Source organism: Podarcis tiliguerta, assembly GCF_965153285.1.
Source record: "Podarcis tiliguerta genome assembly, chromosome: 1".
NCBI classification, from domain to species: Eukaryota; Metazoa; Chordata; class Lepidosauria; order Squamata; family Lacertidae; genus Podarcis; species Podarcis tiliguerta.
Genome location: NC_139534.1, coordinates 97,330,335 through 97,351,853, shown reverse-complemented (window position 1 = coordinate 97,351,853; position 21,519 = coordinate 97,330,335). Strand labels below are relative to the sequence as shown.

Sequence of the window (21,519 nt, the reverse complement as noted above, 5' to 3'; positions counted from 1 at the left end):
ATGCCGCAATGCACTTGTATTTTGCTGTTTTATCAGCATTTCCCACACAAAAATCTTATGTACACACCAGATGTTGCAAAGCGGTGTGTGCTGTCATAAAAGAAATTACAAAACTTGCAGCTTTTTCAGATTATTTTCTCTGAAATACAATCTTACTGCGAACATTAACAGCATTGTTTTTGGTGTAACCAAATAGAGGAATTAGGTGTTCTTTGACCTTATAACAGATGAAACACTGGGTGTGTAAATAGTCAATGAGGAATTTAGCTCAGGATGCTAATCCTCCTTTGGTTTTCTCCTCAGCCTATCCTCAGTGTTGTAGCTAATAACAATTTGCAAAGTATTAGAGAAGTTGTAACGAAAACCCAAGCATACTGGCTTCCCCTCAGAACAGAATTGTATGGAGAAATGTATTCAGTCTCTAGAAATATATAGATACCAAGCTTCCTCTCACCCCACAGAATATAAGCAGTGGAGTCTTTCCACAGCACACAAAGGCATTTCTGTGGGTGTGTTATGGATGGAGATGGTGAATTTGAACGTCTAAAGCCATCACAGTGTATTGCTCTGCAGCTGACAAATCAGTGAGTTTTAGTCTGTCCAAGTTTAATTTGCTTTACTGAAAGAACTGCAGAAATCAAAACTATCCATTTATTACCTTCAAACTCTTGGAAGTATCCACTTATTGAAACATTCATTATAAAAACTCTGTTGAGTAGAATGGTAAGTTAATGTGTGTAAATAAAAAAATGGCACCTGCCCCATTATAGCCTTTCCCAAAGGACCCAAATAAAACTCATTCCTATGGCCAAAATCCTACTGCTTCCTGCCTTAAAGTGATGTTACAGTGGCTGGTGAACAGGAAACAAACAAACAAACAAACAAACAAACAAAAACATTACTTGAGGGTTATATAATGTTGGGATCAAAAAGGCACTGGAAGAGTCAGGTTTTTCAACTACGTTGTTGCATAGTTCCTCTAACACAACAGGGCTTTCCCCCATTTCCTCTCCTTAGCACCCCCAGGGCCCCCCTAAATTTGCTCTGGAGGGTTGGGAAAAACCCAGAAAACATTTAGGGGGCATGCAAGGAGAGGAGAAAGTCCTGTCGTGCAAGCAGATCTTGTTCCCCTCGAGCAGACCCCATTTAGTGCTACATTGAATTCCACCCTTTGTTTTCAAAAATACCAGATCAGCCCTTGCCAATTCAGCACAGAAGAAGTTAACCTGATCAAAAGGAGGTGAATGATTAGAGATTGGAATGGCCTGGAACATCTCCCAAAAGAGCTGCTAGGCATTTGTAACTAAAGTGTACAACTAATGTACAGCTTCCCTTCTTCCTGTGAGTTCTGAAGTGACAGATATCCACAAAGACAGCTGTTTTATTTATGGAGCCATAGGGCCTCAGGTGCTACCAGAAGCAAATCTTCTGTTCCATGGGAAATGCAGAAAAGCTGACGGCATACATATTCAAACCAACTGCTTTGACATGTCTGTATTCAAGAGTACATGATGAGGTCATGGGGTTTTGTCTATAAGGGACACTTTGGGGCATTTCCACTTGGATATCAGTATGAGAGTGTTGTATTGTCCATATTGGATAAAGCAGCCACATGTCATGCCCAAAAGTTCTCCAGGGCCTAACAAATCCAGCCCCCTTTTCCTGACACCTTCTACATGTTGAGGCCCCATAGCTCTGCATTAGTTCAGCTAATCACCTGGCACAGATAGCATTTCTAAGAAAGCTATCTTGGGGGTTCTGACTTTCAACTTCCTACCTAGCCACCTAAATTTTGTTTCCAGGACTGTATAGCTAACTTACCCTGCCCTGTCATTGCTAATGTACACCTTGACTGTTGACTACTGCTCGGCCTACCTTGATGGAGCATGGCATCTTGAACCTTCACATCAAGCAGGCAAGTCAGCAATGCAGTTTACATCCCCCCTATCTCACATAAAGCTATATGCCACCCCAGGCTCCTTTGTGAAAAACGTAGGGGTATAAATTAAATTAATAATGAATAGATGTAAATAAATTGATTCTTCTAATTATCAAATCACTCACTTCCAGGAGCCCCTAAATCTCCACCTACCCACCCTCAGAAGCCTATTCTCAGCATGAGACTCACTGTCCCTTATAAGGGATTATTCCCCTCTTCTTAAGAGCGACACTCTCCTTCTATGAGACATTAGATGAGTTGTCATCTTGGGAGCAGGGTTCCCAGAGGTGCCCTCCACAAACCTCTCTCATCTTCTCCAGATCAGCTACCTTGACTAAGAGTTAGGAGTTCACTGCACTACTGCAAGACACCCACAACTTCTATCTAGATAAATTTCTTGTTAGACGAACTTCAAAGAGACACCACATCTGGCTTGGATTTTTCCTGCCTCTAGTTCTCATCCTTGCCATCTGGGACATTATTTCAAGACTGAGGGCAGAGTAAAGACTCACAGCATGATTCAAAAGGACCTACTCTCATGTATAAATAAGATCAAATAGGAGGAAATGGTGTATTTTAAGATGACTTGTTGTTATGGCAGGGATGGGGAATCTGTGATCCTCCAGATGTTGCTGGACTACAACTCCCTTCTTCTCTGACCATTGGCTACACTGGCTGGGGCTGAAGGCTGTTGAAGTCCAGTAACACCTGGATGGGCAACAGATTGCCAATGCTTGGCCCATGGTCTGGAACACAGGGATGTCTCTCTCCCTGAAATGGTCCCCCTGTAAAATATAGGAATGCACAGCATCTTCTAGATACTGGCATAACCTCTAGCCCAGTTCAGGCATTTTCCCTCACATGATTACAAGCTTCCAGGGATCTAAGAGCCTTAGTTGATACTCCTGCATTGCAGGGGGTTGGACTACATGGGCGATGAGGTCCCTTCCAGCTCTGCAATTCTATGATTCTATGAGCTTTTGTGCTTAAAGCAAACTCTCCACTGCAGGTGCTATCCTTAAAAGTCATGGAGAGGTGTACTGATTGGGCACCAATGATGCACCTGAGAGGCAGCAGGAAATGTTTTTGCATCATGCATTTGTAATCGTGTGAGTTGGATTGGCAAAATAGGGCTTTCCAGTCCCCATAATTAGAAATGTCCCACCTGGGTGACTTGTATAATTTAGGGACATTGAATTTTCAGGATTTGGACCAACATTTACCCTTGTCTCTAAATTACTAAAGGGGACTCAAGCGCAATAGAACTGGTTAATTGCAACACCAACAACCAGTAAACAAGTTACACTTCACAGCCGGCATGTGTGCTTGTGAAGACCTTTCAGGGTAGGGTCCTAGTTTTTAAGTTATACTGGTTAGTATATTTACATGCCAAAAGCTAAAAGGATGGGTCAGGTAAAAATATCATAACGCCACTTTTATAATGAATTAAGTACTTTTTAATGTGAATGGTCAAAAGAAGAGATACAGGTGGACTGTTAGTGCTAAATACATATAAAGGATGCTTGTGAAAGAATGGAATGCTAAAATGCTGTGAGATCTTTTCTTCAAATGATGGGCTTGCCAGTTCTGATGTTCTGAGCACACTCTCTTCCCAAATTTACTGCTTGCAGCAAAGATCCAGTGGCATCATCAAATCCTAACAGGGTAACCATTGGTGATGCAAATCCATAAAGGGCTGCCAGAGCCACACTCAGGGGCCAAGCAAAACAAACCAACACAGCCAACCAGATGATACTCCACAGAAGACAGCAGTAGTGAGTTGTGGGTGGTGGTGCTGGGCTGGCATAATAAAGAAACAAAAAGATTTCAGTCAGAAGCATTTTAAAATACATTTCTACACTGAAATCATGTAGCATTTTTTTCTTTTTTCTTAAAATGCTCCAGCAATGAAGTTTTTCTCAGGGTCCACACAATACCCATCCCTATCAAAATGCCATCCCATATTTCCTTCCCATTTAATCTGGGTTTACTATTTCCCAGAGATGGACAAATCTGTCAATCTCAGTGTCTCCTTTTTCTAGTCGAGCTCAGTTCTCCACATTTCTATGTCAGCTGACAAATTATTTTTCTTCATTAAAAGTCCTCATTAATTTTTTTCACAATTTTAGTTCAAATTCTTCCTGCTATGCACATTTTTGGGTGCAATTTTTCCTGATATATATGTTTTTGCGACCAATTTCCCAAAATATAATGCATTTTTGAATGCCACTTTCAATTTCTATACACACTGTCCCTAATATAACATTTGTATAGACATTATTTGGTTCAAGAACTGCACCCCCAAATTCAGACAACTGCAAACTTCGAGGGACAATTGTGTTTTGGTTTGCTTATTGCTTTAGGAAGTACGAATTAGGAAGCTCTGTATTAAAATGTAAACTAACTAATTTCTTCCCCACCCCTACCACTTAAACATGTTTCACTAGTTGGCATGAAAATGGCGGGTTCTCTTCTTGTGTTTCTCACTTCCTGGATTTTCTGCAGAAATGGTAAATCTGGATTAAATGGGAAAATAATGTAGGATGGCATTTTGATGATGACAATGTCACATGGACACTGCACAAAGCTTGCATCCACAAGCAGCACCAAACCTACCAGAATCTGCCATGTGGAAATGCTCAATGTCTCCAACAGAAGCGGGTTCTACAAAAAGATATCAACCCTCCCCTTTTACCAGCGTGGAGTCAAATCTTGTTGCTTTTGGCACAGTCCACACAATACTATAATGTATTGTAAAATATGTCCTCTTATGCACACACTAAAATCCACTTTGGTATTGATCAATTAAAGCATCAATAAGCAAATTGCCCATCTCAACTGATGATGTCTTTGCAAGAGTTTAAATTGCAGAGGTTGGATTATTTATATAGTGGCGATGGCTAAAATGGCGGATAGGTAAAAATATCATGAAACCAATTTTATAGTGAAATAAGAACTTTTTAATATAGATGGTTGAAAAAGAAGAATTACAGATCAGCACTCGTGATAAGATATAGGTAAAGGGAAGGGACACCTAATGCTGCGAGATCTTTTCTTCAAGCAATAGGCCTGCCCATTCTGACGTTCTGAGCACACTCTCGTCCCACATGTACTGCTTGTAGCAGAGACTCACTGATATCATCAAGTCCTATTAGGGTAATCATGGGTGATACAAATCCATAAAGGGCTGCCATAGCCACACTCAAGGGCCAAGCAAAAGCCACCAGCACCACCAACCAGATGATACTCCACAGAAGGCAGCAGCAGTCCATTCTACCAGCTGGCGGCTGTGGGGTGCTGACACAATAAAGAAACAAAAAGATTTCAGTTTGAAGCATCTTAAAGTACATTTCTACTGTGATTTCACATAGGGGGGGAAACAGGTTTTCCAGCCAAGAATACGCAAACATATTATCAAGCAGATGAACTGCTTGTCCCAGCAGATTCAGACGATTCAAAGCTAGGATTCCTTTTGTAGTCTGCAATAATCTGATTTAAAGAAGCGACTTCTTGATAGATCATCAGTGTTTTGCCTCCATGAATTCCAACTGCCTTGTCCCTCCCTCCATGTTTTATTTTAATTATATTTACATCCCATATTTTTTCCTAGTTCAGGTTGGTACATATGATTTTTCCTTCTGTCCATATTACTCTCAGAACAATCCTGTGAGAATAGTTAGGCTGAGACAAAGTGGTCATCATTGCCATGTGATCTTCATAGCTGAGTGGAAATGTGAAGCCCCAGCCTCAGCAATCCTTCTCTGATACTCTAACCACTGCATCACACAGGTATATATAAAATATATGGGCTAGGAAGAGGACTAGCGGCATTCACTTGAAAAAAAGTGGTAAACTATGTTTGGGCCCAGGTGTCTTCCCAACTCTTATAATGCTTCCTGGGCTGCCTCAGGTAAAGTTCAGTTCTGCATTGCCAAGGCAACCAGGGACTGCGCTTGGCTGTCGCAGTAGCTCCTTCCCATCTCTGTTTCTTGGTGGCTCCATCTTCTTCCGGATCAGGGCACCTGTCCCATTTGGCAACTCAAGGGTCGAGAAAAAGTTTAAAGAGCCTCTGTAAGGCCATGCCCTGGACACATTATCTAGGAATGCCACCAAGCTGAATGTAGATCAGGGTTGCAGAATGTCTGCTTATAAGGGTCAGTTCTGGCAGAGACTCTGACAAGCTTCAGAATTTGGCTCGTGATAATACAGGGGCTGTGCAATGGATTGTCTCCATAAAAAAAGATGAGCCTAGATTGTTCCTTTTCCATTTTAAGGAGGGCATAATCCAGCAACATCAGGGAAGACCCCACATTCAGATAACGATGGCTAAGGGTGCAATATCATTACTAAGGGGGGGGGGGGATAAAGGCTAAATTGATTATTATGCTTGAAGATGTTTCTAGGAACTGATTTCCCTTTATGTCCCCATTGTCTGGATTTGCTGGAGTGCTAAGAAGCAGTGCAGGCAACATTCTGAACAGTGAATTGTTGTCCTAGAGAAAGTATGTTTGTGCAGTTAAACCAGCCCTTGTCTTTTGAGAGACAGAAATGTGTGCTTCCCCAGGTGACATGATCTCTCAAGACCTACCAGTTCAAGAATTCTAAGGTGGCCACTAGATACTTTAACCCCACCCATCCCCCACAAAAAAGAGGACACTTATTTGCATCAAAATTGCATATGGTGATATATATTTACAGATGCAAATTCTTAAATAATTGCAATTATTTAAACAGAAAGAGTACATCTTACCCAAGTGGGCAAGACTGTGAGTGTGTTGAATATAGGTTCAAGGTCTCTGCTGCTTTCCCTTGATATGGTTCTTCAGAATCCTTCAGAAAGAAGTCACTAAAGGACTGGAAAGTAGGGCAGAAGGCCACTCGACAGTGTTCCTTTTGCACAGACAGAAAGGCAGGACAAAGTGCCATAATAATAAGGGTCACTCATCAAAAAGACCAATAAGAGCCAGTGTTGCTATAGCCTGCCATCATTCGCTAGCAGGGCAAGAATGGCTAAACCACCTATTTTGTTTTGTTTTTAGATATTTCATGATTGTGCAGTGGGAAAATGCTTGTGTTCATATTGGTTCATTAGAACAAAACAAAATAAAAGCCTAACTGTTTTAAATATATATATTAATGTTTTCATTACAGCTACACATTATTTTCTTTTAAAAAAGCACTTAATAATATCACAAAAGATATTTGCTTGTGGAACATATAACAAAGAAGAACCAATCAAGCAAAGTTTTCCAAGCAGATACACCTTTTGCCATCATCCTTGATGAAACATTGGCAGGATATTTATTTATTTATTTTGGACCAGCCAAAAGTTACAAATTAGTCAGCTAAGGGTTGTTGAACTCTTCTTCAAGCCAGGTTTTCTTTCTTTTTTTAATTAAGCAAAAAGAGTGTGTTATTTTCTGGGACATGGTTTACTTTCAGATATGCGGAAGATGTAATTTTAGAATTTTTAAATATAAACTTTTCTTTCCTGTGAGTAACGAAATCCTATGTATTGGATGGAATCATTGTGCGTGTATAGGAGGGGACCCACATTACAATTGTGTGCTGAGCCCTCCAAAATGATGCTTGGATCATGGCAGTGAGGGGATTGAAAAGGAGAGTGGGAGAGGTAGATGTGACCCTGAGACTCAGTCCTAATCTCTCTCTGTGAGACAACTATGGCTAGTTGCCCACCTACTGCAGCATCCTCTTCTCACAGTGTCCAACCAGATGACTATGGGAAACCTGCAAGAAAGACTTCATAACAGCTCTCTTCCGATATCTTCCCCATGAATGGAATTCAAATGTACAAGGGTAAATACCTGTATCCAACAAGAAATGCTGCTATTATGAGCAAGCTGTTCTGTGCAGCATTTACTTATTTATTAAAGCCATTTCCTTGAATTTTATCAGTATTAAGCCAAAGTAACCTTTTCTGTCATCGAACGAAGAAAGGCACACAAAATACTGGAAGATACTAAATAGTTTTAACTAGTATTTTATCGTCTTGACCATTCTTCAAGTTATGTTCCTTTTACATCTCGGACACCATGCTCAGCATACACACACAATCATTATGCATTTAGAAGATTTTTGCTGCTGCTCTTTTCATAGCACATTTTCATAGAATCATAGAATTGTAGAGTTGGGAGAGGGACTGCGAGGGGTCACCTAGTCCAACCCTTTGTGTCGCAGGAATCTTTTGCCCAACATGAAGATCGAACCCACAATCCTGAGATAAAGAGTCTCATGCTCTATTGACTAATTGAACACAGTGAGACTCATTTCTTAGTGAACATGCACTGCTTTATATAGGCTAATCATTATTTCTCCCTTTGCTTAAACATAGTTCAGAAACGGGATCCAGGTTATGAGAGCCATAGCCCAATTCTATGCATGATGAAGGTAATTAAGAATGTAAGAAAAACCTCTGCTGGATCAAGCCAGTACCCCTTCTTGTCCTCACAGTGACTTATCAGATGCCTGTGACAAACCCACACACAGGACTCAAGCACAAGAACACTCTCCCCGTCTGCAGTTTACAGCAACTGGTATTCAGAAGGCTGTGGCCAACAGCTGTACCTTGGGTTATATACGCTTCAGGTTACAGACTCCGCTAACCCAGAAATATTACCTCGGGTTACGAACTTTGCTTAAGAATGAGAACAGAAATTGCGCGGGGGCAGTGGGAGGCCCCATTAGCTAAAGTGGTGCTTCAGGTTAAGAACAGTTTCAGGTTAAGAACAGACCTCCGGAACGAATTAAGTACGTAACCAGAGGTACCACTGTAACTTGTCTAGAAGTACTAAGAACTACAGTATATATCTTGCAAATTATACAGTCTCAAAATGTTTTGAACCCCCATGGAAGTCAGCTAAAAATGAGAAACTCGTTTTCCTCTCCAGCTGCTTAGGTTTCCATCAGTGCAATCTGATATATGTCTACTCAGAAATAAACCTCACTGAGTTCAATGGGACTTACCCCAAGTACATATGGATAGAATTTAAGGCACATTTGCCATATATAGCTCTCTTTGCCAGGAGGTATTAGTAGAGCTTACTCCTGAATAAACATGCATAAATTGGCACTTTAAATCCTGAAGACATGGCATTCTGATTTGTCTTTTAATTGCTTTGAATATGGTACTTACCTTCTTGCCTGAAATATATCGTTAGATTAGCATTAACACATCGTTCTGTACATGAAATGGAATGCATGAAATGTGGAGATTCTGTACCAAAACTAAGAGCCTATACCTTGGAGGAGGTTCAGGTTCCTTAGGCAGGAGTGATTCAGCAGCAGCTGATTTTGGCTCGGTAATGTCCTCATATGGGTCTCCTTCCTCTTCTCCTTCATCATAAGCAGACATTGCTTATCAAGCACGCTCCTTTCAAATATGCTATTAGTGACGCCAAATTAAAAGCAGCGTTAGTCCCAGATGAAAATAAGGTGTTGAACATTTAAAAACATACTATTGCTATCCATCAGAACATTCCTGCAAATGAAATTAGATTGTGAAAGGGCTCATGTAGTTGTGGTTTATACAAAAACATCATCCATCCTTTCTATCCCCTTTCCCTGCTTAGCATTGCTTCATGATAAATAGACACTATCCTTCTTGACCAAGCAACCCACACTATTTCTTGATAGTTTTTGTTTTGGGGGTGGGGTGCGTTAGTCAATGTGAATTATGGAGTGGAAAGAATTGACACTGCATAGTTTGATAGCCAGTGAATTCTTGTAACTGGCATTATATCTGGGCTATTGCAATGTTTTGTACAAGAGGCTGCTTTTGGTGATGGTTTGGAGATGACCGCTTACCCTGCTTGGGGGTGGGCAGGGGTGGCTGGTTGTGGCCCCCCACTGTCCCCAAGGGGTGAAAGCCAGCCAGACCTCTCACAGCCAGCAGCTTGGGCTGGCAGGATACCCAACCACCCTGGAATTTTGAACTGCTTAATCATGGGGTGGAACCTGGCTGGCAGATCGGAGTCAGGAAGTCTTTACTATGGTCCGCCTCGGAATAAAAGCTGGCTGCGCCTGGGTCACTCCAGTTCAGGACCATGATGGTCACATGAACAATGCCACATCAAGTCTGACCCTAGGTAAGGGGGGAGCCATCCTTCTGCAGGAGCAAGGCGCTTGAAAAATTCCCAGATTATACTCCTAAACAATCTTTCTGGGCTGTCTTGCCAAGATGGGACTCAAGAGGCATGGAGTTAACTTTGCTTGGATCCTTTTTGAATGGTCGGGGGACTTGACCTTTGGGATGACTTAGGGTTCTATTTTGTCCCCTGACATCTTTTTGACCAGATTTCTTTTGACATCCCTGTGAAAGTGCTGTAAGAAGTCATCTGGAGCCTTGAGTTAAAATGTCAACTATGTGGATGACACATAACTCTACCGTTCATTTACATCTACCAAATCCAGGAGACTGAAAATTCTGAATGGAGGCATTTTGGGATGGATCATGAGGGCAAAGAAGTTGAAACCTGAGCCAGGTATGATGGAAGTATGTGGGTTGGCAAGCCAATTTAGGCAGTGGTTTGCAATTGGTTTTAAATGGTGTTTCATTCCCTGTGAGAACCCAAGTTTAGTAATTTTGGGGGGTTCCCTGTCCCCCACCCCCCCCACCTTTTTCATTTTTCCATTTAGGTCCTTATGGGGGGAAAGGATACACACACAAAATGGCAGAGTAGTTATAGGGCTTCACATCTCTCTGTGTTACCTCTCTGCCTTGCTAATGTTGAAATAAAATGTTGGGACTATCATATTCCTTCAAGCTTATGGTTCCCTAAGCAACTACAACATTCATGCTTGCTGGTCTTTACAGTTTACCAGGTTACTAAATCTCACCAGGTCACTGCTGGAAACAGGGTTACTATATCTATTATGAAGGGCACAACAGACTTGCAAACCACTTTGCCACTATTTGTTCTTATTCTTTACTCGCCCATTTAACTCAAAGTACATTTCTCACCAAATAAATAAATGGCTTACCTCGTATATATATAAATATCCCACAATTCTCTTTTAAAATGGCTCATTTAGTTTTCAGGTGTTCACTGTGATCTGAAGACATCAGCAGGCTTTTGAAGAGAAGGACTTTACAAAAAAAAATCCAGGCATCCACTCATAGAATGCTTACAGGCTGCTCAAAGCATCATTGTTTCTAAGTAACCAGTATGATGTCACACTTAGGGAAATCTAAAAGACTAGAGTACCACTCCACTTCTCCTGTTCAGCCTTACTAGGGCACCTGCTCATGACAGATCAGAATAGGTAATTATGTAAGATGGGGACTAAAACCGAGAGTAATGTGTGTAACTGAGGTGTGGTGTGTATGTGTGCATTATGTTACCTAAACATCTTTCTGCTGCCAAATATTTGGAGGGGGTTAAGGTAGGGGCAGGCCTTATAACCCCTCTTTCTCCTTCCCCAACCACCCCCCAATTTTAGCCAAATCAACACAGTAGCTGAGGGAAGAGCTAGTACAAAAAGAAAGGATGTCTGGAGCCCTCTGTCTTCTCTATAATCTAAGCACGGTCTTGAGAGTTATTTTATTCCCATGAACACTGGATGTTGTTGGACTCAACTCTCATCAGCCCCTGCCAGCACAACCAATGACTGGGGATAACTGGAGTTGTAGTCCAACATCTGGAGGGCCAAAGATTTCCTATCTGTGCCTTACTCTGCAATGTCATTGACTTTTTAGAGTGGGATGTGTCTCTTTTCCAGGGGCGTTTGGACAAACCCCCAGTCATGGGTGACTTTGGGCCAGTTCCATCTCTCAGCTTAACCTACTCATAGAGTTGCTGTGAGGGTAGAGTGGGGAGTGGGAGAGCCATGTACAGAGCCTGGAGTTATTCAGAGGGGAAGTGTGATATAAATTGAACAATAAATAAATAAAAATATGTAGTGGAAATTTCAGTATGTCATTTGACTTCTGTAAATTAGATTAACACAGTCCATTAAGGCATTAAGACTTCATGCTCTCTTAAGCTGTCCTGAAATTCTGTTTCCCTAATGGTTCGTTTATAATGATATACTTTCACATTTATTTATTTAATAAGTTTTTTTTCCAAGTTGCATTTGTCATTTCAAATAATCTTTTTTTTTTTTACCTAAAGCTTATTGATGAATATCAGACCAATTAAAATGAGAATACGTGCTTTTATTTCCAAAGGAATGTTTTTTCTAATACTCAGAGATCACGCCATTGTCCAAAAGAAGGAAATATACTGCAATCTACTATTTGTCTAACCTTTTGATGTTTCTTTTTGAGAACAATCAGAAGAGGGCTAACACTCCTGGAATGGTTGCACTATGCCATCCTCTTGCAACTTCAGTATCTACACTATACTTTAAAAATAGTAGTATATTGCTTTCAACAGTTGTGGCTCCCCACAAAGAATCCTGGGAGCTGTAGTTTGTTAAGGGTGTTAAGATTTAGGAGGAGAATCTTATTTCCTTCACTCAGTTATAATCCCCATAGTGGTTTATCAGTCAATCCCTCTTTCCAGGAAACTCTGGGTACTGTAGCTCAGTGAGAGGAATAGGAGCATCCTAAAAACTCTCAGCACCATTAACTAGTTCCCAGGATTCTTTGTGGGGAAGTCATGAGTTTAAAGTGGTATGATAGTGCTTTAATTGTACAGTGCTTTAATTGTGCTTTTCAGTGACAGGGCAGAGAAAGGAGAAAAGTTGTTAAGTATTTAAATATTTATAAACTGCACTTTCATATAAAGTATAAAGGTCGTATATACAGTTCCCCTGTGTTAGCACGGCAAAAAGCGTTAGCATGGAGGTAGAATTAATGACATTAATTGTTTTGAGAGCAGCTGCATTAATATTGGAATGCACATGCAGATTGAAGTGGTGCCTGATGGGAGGTCAAATGTAATAGAACTACCTCTATGGTAAGCATGTTATACTATCGGGATGCATAACCTGGAACACTACCGTTGGATAAGCAGGCTTTGATAGGGTCCAATAATATAGTTTATCAGCTTATATGTGATACCTTTTCCTAGACAATCAGAAGCTTGCAAAAGTTAACCATGCTTTACAATTTCAAATTATGTGTTCTGTCATGTGAGGCTCTCCTTGAAGATAGTCTGGAGGCTGCAGTCCAAAACCTGCAGCAATGTCCAAAAAGCCCTAGCCTTGCTTTTGTCAAGCATAGGCAAATGAAAACACACTGCTGCTCAACTGTGCTAGCTACTCATACATTTTCAGACAATATTCAAAGTGATGAGAACTTTAAACCCCACTGTCACCTGAAGACTACATCAGATATCACCTCTCCCCATATAGTCCCATCTATCTGCTGAGGTCAACTTCAAAAATTCTGCTTCAGGTTCCCTTAGTTTGGTTATTAGTTTGGAGTATTAGAACTTCTGCAACAAGAAGCAGAACTATCTCTGTATTGCATTAATGTTATATTAAGGAACAATTCCTACAGATTGTATATGTAAATTTATCTCCAGCTTTAGAAATTTGCGTAAGCCTCACATTTTTGTGAAGGCGTATGAATTGGAGAATCTTGTGGAGGTTTGGTTGTTAATATTGTTTCAGGTTCTTCTTTTTGTTGTGCTGTTCTGGTGATAGGGAGCCCTCCAGCTAGTGCCTGACATACAACTCCCATCAGCCCCAGCCAGCATCATCAATGATCAGGGAAAATGGGAGCTGGAGTCCAGTGAAACCTGGACAGCCACAGATTCCTCATCCTACCCCCTTTGTGATTATAGTTTTTATATAAGAATTTATATAATTGCTTTTAAACTATGTTGGGTGCTACCTTGAGCACTGCAATTTTGCTTTATCAAAATATTATAAATAAGATACAATATGTTATGAAATGTCCCAATTCCTATTTTAGCAGGAGCATAAGCTAGAATAACCATTGTTTGTTCTAAGAGGTCAACAGACTGGGTGACAAATAAGGAAGAAACTCTCCTCTGCAGCTTAGCAAGGGACACAGAAAATATAAGAGACAATCTGATAACATTAACCATGATCTGACATAGATAATGGCTTCTGAGCTGATTATCTTGTGTATAAATGTGTTCCTCCTAGATAAATAGAATGTAGGATTTATCAGCAACAACAGTAATATGAATTTAAAATACAGTGTGCACAAACAGAAAGTTCAGGTAGTTTTATTATGTATTATGGTGTTAACATACCTAAATAATTACATTATAGAGAACCGAAACAAAAACAATGGCTTCTAAAGCATATTCACAACCAAGTATAATAAACAATTAATACAGATTGATTTATACATTAGTAACTGTATACAGAGATGCAAAATTCGCTTTAGTGAGAGACACAATTTTAAATCTTAGATAATTTGTGGCACAAAGCAAAAAACACAAAACCAGAGAAATACAAATCTCATAACTCTCTCTCTTTCTGATTAGATATTTACAAGCTGTTTGCACCCAAGTTTCTGAATATTCACAGTTTGAGAATCTGAGGTTCTGATTCAGATCTCTCCAGTTGCAGTGCATTACAGACAAATGCAATATACACAGGAATTGCAGTTTCAAGTACAATTTTGGAACATTATACTTTACTGATGAAAACCAAATACAGTATTCATATAAAACCTCATTGCCACTGGACAACAATACATGCTGGGTAATTATGGTAGTCTCATTGTTAACAGAGAGGTTTTCCACTGCGTACATTCGTAGCACACACTTTCCCCACATTCACCCCCTTCAACAAAACTTCACCAACATCATCTAGACCTATCAAAGTAGTTAAAGGAACTATAAATCCATACAGTCCTCCTAAGAATATGCTTATGGGCCATCCAATAAAGTACAGTATGATGAACCAAAATATTCCCCAGATGACACAGAGACAATCCATCTTCACCCTAGTAACACAATTAGTTGAGTTAATTCAGTAAATTTTGATACAAAGGCATTTTATTTACTAGACTGTCAGATTACAGATTAAATTTCCTTTAATATTTCAGCATCCCTACAAAAATACACGGAACTATAAAGGAATGTGTTACAAATAAAATCCAATTATCAAAACATGAAAATTGAAAGTGTAAATATATAGTTTTTGTATATGGTCATAATGGAAATTGGCATGTAGACAGTCAACTACTTTAATAAAGCTAGGATATTATGAAATAAGGATTTTGTTTTGTATATACTCACACTAGGAGGGCATACATCACCAATAGACAATAGTACCTAAAACCACTTTTATGCTGTTTATTAGCTGGTTAAAGGAGAACAAAGACTGCTCCTCATATTTATTTTTACTTTTATTTTCAAAATACAAGATTGCATTTGAATAATACTAGGCATAATACAACTTGTCTAAGAAGTGATATACAAGCTCTTTCCAAGGGACGAAAATAAAAGCATTTCACTCCACGGCTCAACACAACTTGATTCCTACAAGTTTCAAATGCAGTGTGGCTGGGCTTCCGGTTTAAAATGGGCTTCTATAGATAGCTGTGTTATTATTCCATTGGTTATGCCTTTGGGGTCTGCTATCATGCAGGGTTGGCATACGTCTAGGAATCTCAAACATGTCCCCTTTTTGGGGAGCTACATGCTAATCTGGGGGATTTTTACAATTTAAAGCAAATGTGCTTGTTTGGGGGGGTTAATTTTTGTGTGTGCGTGCTGGCAACTCGGGTTCAGGCTCAGGCTTGGGTGTGGGCAGCCTAGGCTCTATCTCTGTCTTGGGCTCTGGCACAGGCAACCCACTCTCTGGCTCTGGCTCAGATTGCTCAGGCTTGGCAGACGGCTGGGGGATGAGTGGGCAATTGCTGTCTGGATTTTTACATCTGGAAATATGGCAACCCTGCTCTCATGATACTTCAGTATTGTGGTGCATAAATTTATATTTTCTTAGTACACCTGTGATTATACATAAGACCACATTTAGAAATGATTACCGCATAGGAAGACCATAATTATGAAAGCATTTCGAAAGCAAGCATATATAACTATAAAGGTAAAGGTAAAGGGACCATTGACCATTGAGTCCAGTCGCAGAGGACTCTGGGGTTGTGGCACTTATCATTTTACTAGCCGAGGGAGCCAGCGTTTGTCCGCAGACAGCTTCTGGGTCATGTGGCCAGCATGACTAAGCCACTTCTAGCGAACCAGAGCAGTGCACGGAAACGACATTTACCTTCCCGCCAGAGCGGTACCTATTTATCTACTTGCACTTTGACGTGCTTCGAACTGCTAGGTTGGCAGGAGCACGGACCGAGCAACGGGAGCTCAACCCGTTGCGGGGATTCGAACCGCCGACCTTCTGATCGGCAAGCCCTAGGCTCTGTGGTTTAGACCACAGCGCCACCCGCATCCCTATATATAACTATACCTTTTCATCATCATCATCATCATCATCATCATTTATTTATACCCCACCCATCTGGCTGGGCTTCCCCAGCCACTCTGGGTAGCTTCCAACAAAATATTAAAATACAGTAATCCTAGAGTTACTTTTTTAGAAGGAGTCAATTTAACAAACTCTTCTTGATGCCAGCTCAGATATCTAATAACAGAATCCAAAAAGTGTTACTTCAGTCCAGGAACAACATTAACTTTTGCAACTATGGAACATTATATCCAATGTTTGGCTATCTTTGAATCAGGCCTGGAAGTTAATTGACAATCCACATTGTTTTTTCATCAGGGCAACCAAGGCTTATTTAGGCCTGAACCCAAACATAGGTCCAGATAATCTGTTTCATCCAAGAGCACTTGCAATTGCTGCACTGAAACCTTCTCAATCACCTTCCTTAAAAGGGGGCATTTGTGACTTTGTGGTAGTTGTCACAAACTGATATGTCCAGGTGTGCTTGAATTTTCAGGCGTGGTTGGATCACTGCCACTTTCAAAGTGGCCAGGACCACACCCTACTGCAAGGATGTGTTGACCACACCCTTGATCCATCTGGTCATACCTCCTTGGCAAACTTTAATAAGAGAGTCAAGGGTTGAGGAAACAAATGGTTGGCCACACTGTTGCAAGCACATCATCCATATCTTCAAGCCAAATCTATGGAAACAGATTCCATGGTGTTACAGCAGATGTTGCACTGTACACCTCATTTGAGACTTCAGTGTATGTGGATGTGGTGTCAAGATTATTAATTAACTTGAAGATTCCAATCTGGATGAAAAGGCCAGGATTAGATACAATTATTTTAAAGAATAATATACATGAATGAAATCTTTAGGCAGCTTTTATCATCATGAACCTAAGTCAGAAATCCAAGGATATATTCATAAGAATGTATTTACTTCAATGAAAGATACATTCTGGTTGTCTCCTATGGAGATATGAAAGGTCTGGGGGGGGGGGGGCGGGAATAGAGGCCAGAAGGTGTGTGTATGTGTGTGTGTGTGTATATATATATATAGGCAGACTGATTTCTATGAAATACGCTAACAGATAAGATCAAGCATAATTTTTTAATACATTTGTTGCAAGAAGGCATAAACTGTAGTGGGCTCTCAACAATCACTAACTTTTTAATTATTTATTATCTAAATGTCTCTGTTCTTCCTAACAAATCCCACTACCAACTCACTTCTTTGCTCTCTGAGAATATCTGATTCAGCACAGATGACACTTGTCTCTAAAAAGAAACAATTACTACCACTGCTGGTGATGATTGAAATATGTACTTAGTAAGGAAAATGTGATTTATTTATTAAAATAGGAAAAAAGATAACCAGCAGATAAAGTTAAATGGTCCAGTAATAAAATAAAGTATTCTGCTTAGCTGTTAAGTGCAAATAATAATAATCACCCCAAACTTACCTTTATGTTGTATGGAATTGTTGGTTATAATGGCTTTTGAAAATCGACCTTATTTTTCCAAGCAGTTACTAAAATAGAAGTAAACAAGCAAGCTAAGGCAACACCCACAAGCAAAATACGTTTACAAATACGTTTCTTTCTCCTCATACAAGTCAGCTGATTTGACCAGCAAGGCTAAGCTAAGCAAAATGAGGTCATACACATACACTGTGGCAACAGAAATAAATATAATATTCATTAGTTTTCAAGCATTTCTAGTTGTAAGAAATGTTATGGAAATGTCTGGGAAAATGCTGGCAACTACATAAGAATTAGGTACACACACACACACACACACACACACACACACAAAAGCATTGTTCTTAGTTATTTGAGTTTGTCTCCCGTATTCATGTAAAAATACACATCTCTTTTCTCCATTCTTAGCACATTTGGGTCTTGTTAGCTTGCTCTTATTTCTCAGTAACACCCCATATCCATCTCATTCTCCCTTGTCGTCATTTTCATGCTCTAGAAGTTAGTAGCTGCAGCTGAATTGAACACATGACAAATCCCGAATTCAGTCCCCATCATGTTCACAAGAAGCAAAAGCGAAGGAAGAAAAGGAATACTTCCCTCCCCTCCTCTGTTTAAAGACTTAATTCGCCGATACTTGCACTATTTGTGTGGATGTTACAGAAGCAGGGCCCGTTATTTCTCTCATGAAGGAGCCTCTGTACGCTGAGATATTGAGATGTTCCAGAGGAAAATAAAGTACTACTGGACACCTGTGCTCAACAATGTAAAGAGCAAGTACACTGAATAATAAAGAGTCTGTGCCATCCTGGTTAATTGCTTATATTTTTGTTTATATCATATTTTTGCAAACAGCTCTCTTCCCCAAGTCAATTATTTTGTGTCGCCTTCTCCCTTCTCTTCAAATCCCATTACCTCAAAGACAGGCCTTCATTTAATTCTCCTCTTGCCCGGCAACCGAGGAGTCTCTCACAAATCATACCTGTCAAGGCATCCTCCACCTTACCTGTCCAAAGCTTGTGTGAAAGTCAGGCGCTTTTGTAACGAGCCTGTTACACAGCTTTTGCTTTATTTATTATTATTTTTTACCTCAGGTAAACGCACAAAGAAGCTGATTCTGTAGAGAATTCCTGCCCTCAAAGAGAACATGTGGTAGGCTGTGTACAGGCTACAGCTATGAAGGACGTTCCTTCCCTCAAAAGATTCTGTCGTTTAGCCCTCACAGAGTCACAATGGTGCCGTTTCTCTTGGCTCTGCCAATTCAAAAGTTTGTGGCTATAAATACGAAGGGCTGCAGGGACAATGGAGACTGGGTTGCCTATCCTCCACAGTAAAGCTTATTAAGCCAGTGCAGGAGGACATTAGTATTTGTAACGGCTCAAAGTGTTGCTAAATCAAACACAGGCCGTCATTTAGAGTCAATATAGAGGCTGCTGCCATTACCCTGAAGAAACAAGAGGCCTCCCCTCAGACTAGACTGAAGCAGGCCACAGGCCCTGTCTCACTCACTTATCTTAGGCCTCAGCTAAACATCCTTGTTTTGGAAATATTCCTAACCATTTGGCTGATCCTGGATACAAGGCTAGAATTTGAACCAAGAATTGAGTTAGCTTTTTAATTCTCTCTTCCTCTCTGCAGTCTCCTCAGTTTTGGTTCAGACCACACAGTGCAATTTTAAGAACAACTACTCTCTCTCCCCGCCCCCCTAAGTTTTGCTCAGTTTTTTTCAGGGGAAATGGTTGCAAAAAATAGCTTTGTAATTACACACACACATACCCAATGTCATATATATAATACCTCTCCAAAAGTGAAAGGAAAATGAAATTTAGGCTCACAAACATATACGCAGGAACAGGCCACATCATTTATATCAATTGTGGAGGAGGAGTGGAGGAGTTTGGATTTGATATCCTGCTTTATCACTACCCGAAGGAGTCTCAAAGCGGCTAACAATCTCCTTTCCCTTCCTCCCCCACAACAAACACTCTGTGAGGTGAGTGGGGCTGAGAGACTTCAGAGAAGTGTGACTAGCCCAAGCACAGCAGCTGCATGTGGAGGAGCGGAGACGCGAACCCGGTTCACCAGATTAGGAGTCTACTGCTCTTAACCACTACACCACACTGGCCCTTGTGTACAAATTAGCCCCTCAGTGATTTGATTCAGACTGCAATCCTTTGCACACTTACTTGAGTAAGAACTGTTGATGATAGGATATACTTATGAGAAATTATGCATAGGATTGCACTGTTGGGCTATGGTGCTAATACTATAGAAGGCAACCCCATTGAAACAAATTTGGCTTCCTCCAAAGAAGATTCAGGATTGGGGTGTTATACATTATGAAACACAGTGTGAATTCCTTGTTTCATTTTTTAAAAACCCACTTCATTCTTCGATTCCTAGTTTTTCTATGCTGCTGCTGCAAATGATGATGATATTAATATCAAAGAACAGAGAGGGGGAAATAATGTGATATCTAATACAATACTTCTATTGCAAGAGGGGAGAGAGAACTCTGCCACCTAAAACATTTTTTTCTGTTTGAAAAATTGCTGTTTAACATTCACTTTCCCCCTCTTTGAACAGCCCTCAGCAGCTGAAAGTTAAAAACTGCTTTACTCTATGCTTATTTGCAGTATCTTTCCAGGAAGTTGTTAAACTGCCAGAGGTCACCTACACTGGGAAGAAAGTCAAGAGAGAGTGCAACCATACCGACAACAGATTTGTCAGCAGTCAGGGCAAGCTCAAACTTGCAGCTTCACTATCCTTCTATTACAGAATAGCATAAGAAGGTTGCAGAACTGCACATTCCAGTCAGAAAATGCACTCACGCCTTGGCAGTAACATTCCAGTTTAGTGTTTTAAACCTGCTCTCATTCTACCACAGAGAAGCTGGAATGAAAAGGTACTGTAGAATGATATTCTAGTGCTCTCTCCTTAAAGATCCTAGAACGCAGCTTGTGTTTGTCAGCATGGCTGAGTTCCAGGAAGGTTTTGCTGCAATGTCATTGACAAAGTCTTGACTCCAGAAGTTCTTTATAAAGGCATGCAAGAGAAAGGTGTGGAAATATTTTCCAAAGCACTCCTAAAAAGGACTGTGGTATGAATAGAGAATAGAATAGAATATTTCTGAAAGGCAATTTGCACCCTCACATCTGGCAGTGTGTTCAAATATCCTCGATTTGTGCCTCAGTAGGGACCTCAAATTAAGAATCCATTTCTTCTCATTAACTCTTTTACCACACCATTTTTTTATGAGATGCTTCCACCAAATTCAATCTCAGAAATTTACAGACTCAGGTCCGCCACTCATTACATATCCTATGTCAGGTGCATATTGGGAATGGCAAAGACCAAGACTTTGAACATATGAAGTGCCTGACTCTGTTTTGCTCCTGGATGAAATAATGTCTCCTAAATCTAAACTGGGAGGGTGAGTTTGTGTAAAGCAGCTCCAGAACATAAACAGAGTGCAAAGCAAAATACAATTATTATTATTATTATTATTATTATTATTATTATTATTATTATTATTATTATTATTATTTGTACCCCACCCATCTGGTTGGGTTTCCCCAGATTATCACACCCACTAGAATTCCCAGGTGCTCCTTATTCTAGTGAACACATCACAATCCATTTGAATATCAAAGGGGTTCCAAATTCTAAATTTCATAGTACTTTAAAGGTAATATGTTGACATGACAATGATAGTGTCCTGTTTTTTCTGTGCTTCTTGTGGAGGCG

General features: G+C 40.2%; 3 long non-coding RNA genes across 5 annotated transcripts; 1 reads left to right on the top strand and 2 right to left on the bottom strand.

Annotated features, from left to right (window-relative positions):
* Positions 1-3,373: 3,373 nt before the first annotated feature.
* On the bottom strand, positions 3,374-11,095 carry LOC310683634. 2 transcript variants are annotated; one of them, XR_014514455.1, is made up of 3 exons: positions 10,940-11,095; positions 9,199-9,341; positions 3,374-3,739 (listed from the first exon to the last, which is right to left on the bottom strand). It is a non-coding gene; the product is annotated as an uncharacterized lncRNA (long non-coding RNA). The 2 variants fall into 2 exon arrangements; XR_014514456.1 differs by lacking the exon at positions 3,374-3,739 and adding an exon at positions 4,877-5,236.
* Positions 11,096-11,123: 28 nt separating this feature from the next.
* On the top strand, positions 11,124-18,583 carry LOC310683645. Its single transcript, XR_014514470.1, has 2 exons — positions 11,124-11,221; positions 18,272-18,583. It is a non-coding gene; the product is annotated as an uncharacterized lncRNA (long non-coding RNA).
* Positions 14,085-19,897, bottom strand: LOC310683627. Of its 2 annotated transcripts, none has more exons than XR_014514453.1 (3): positions 19,570-19,897; positions 17,758-17,825; positions 14,085-14,828 (listed from the first exon to the last, which is right to left on the bottom strand). It is a non-coding gene; the product is annotated as an uncharacterized lncRNA (long non-coding RNA). The 2 variants fall into 2 exon arrangements; XR_014514454.1 differs by lacking the exon at positions 19,570-19,897 and adding an exon at positions 18,862-19,209.
* Positions 19,898-21,519: the final 1,622 nt, after the last annotated feature.